The sequence below is a fragment of the Poromitra crassiceps genome (genome assembly GCF_964638095.1).
Source record: "Poromitra crassiceps genome assembly, chromosome: 6".
In the NCBI taxonomy this organism is placed as follows: Eukaryota; Metazoa; Chordata; class Actinopteri; order Beryciformes; family Melamphaidae; genus Poromitra; species Poromitra crassiceps.
In genome coordinates, this window is record NC_139627.1 from 7,845,173 (window position 1) to 7,846,666 (window position 1,494).

A 1,494-nucleotide genomic window follows, 5' to 3' on the forward strand; every position below is an offset into this window, starting at 1 on the left:
TTCACTTTTGACTGAAAAATTATGCCTCTAGATGAAAGAAAAGACACTATGTGATGATGTTGACTTTTATGTAAATGTGCGCATTCGTTTTCCTTATAGATTACGTTTATATTATAGACTCCGTTAGCTTCACGTTACCTTGCATGTAACGTTAGCGTTAGTTGCTTTTGGAGACACAAACCCTGGACGTTTCATTTTGAGTAATGCATGAGGTTCTCTATGGTTTACACCAGCTCTGGGAGTATGAAGTGCTTTAAATGCGGGGATTTTGGTCACAACAAGCTTGTGGACCGCTGCCTGCTGAACTACTAGGTAGCCACAACCAGCTAGCTAACGTTAGCCACCACAACAGCTAACGTTAACGCCAAACAAATCCACTGCCTCCTCCCCACGTTTGGTTTAGCGTAACGCCAGCTCAGACTTTCCCCTAATCTCAGAAACCTTGCGGGACATGTATTGCAAATTGCAATAGTGGTTGTTTTGTTATCATTTGAAACTGTCAACAGCCACGCTGGAGGCGGCCATGTTTCGCCAGCTGCTTGTGATGTCACGAGCACACGACAACAATGCTCCGCTTTCAATGCAAAACAAAGCCAAGTTGGCGCCGTATTATCGGGGGCTATTTTATCGGCTAAAATGCCATTATTGGAATAATAAATAATAAGGCAAAATGGCCATATCGGCCGATAAATATGGTGCATCCCTAATTAAAATAATTAAAATGCCTAAAAGTGGCTAGAACATCTCCTGGGGCCGGTTGCATCAACTGCTCTTAACCTATGCCTTGTCGTAAACTCCTATGTCGGTCTTAGTTAAGACCAGTCTTTAGAGTGGACTTACGCCTGTTGCACCGACAGGGCTTACGTCTGGTCCTTAACTACGGCGGTCGTAGCGATGCGCGTCCATGTGAAAGCACGGGAATCCCCACTGGAATGCGGCACGCGACCTGTTTAGAAGAGTGTGCTGACGTCAAATGACGCTCCGCTGATGGGTAGTCGGCTAATGTGGCTAATGCTAGCGGCTAACGTTAGTCACTTTACATGGCAGTAAAACGCCACTGAATGACCAAATTGATTTAACTTTTAACCATTTCGAGTAACAGTGTTTCCATACGGACCCCCAGCGTTGCTTAGTTGTTTATAACGTGACTATTTATAATGTTTATAACGTACTCCGGTTTCCGGTTTATAATTCGGGTCTGAATACAGCCAGGGGTTGTAGCTATTGCGCAACACACAGGTGAAAACCGTCTATACTGCACCCTTACGCCTGCTCTGGACTAGGGGTCGACCGATTATCGGTTTGGCCGATTATTATGGCCGATATTCAGTATTTTGCCGATTATCTGTATCGGCATTTTCATTGGCTGTTTGCCGATATAATACATTTATTAAAAAATTATTTACTTTCGCCATGAAGCGCTGCAGAAGCCTGTGTGTCTCTCTCTCTGCTGCAGCCCCTGTCTGCCCTGTGGCAATGTCCCGCCCACAGCGC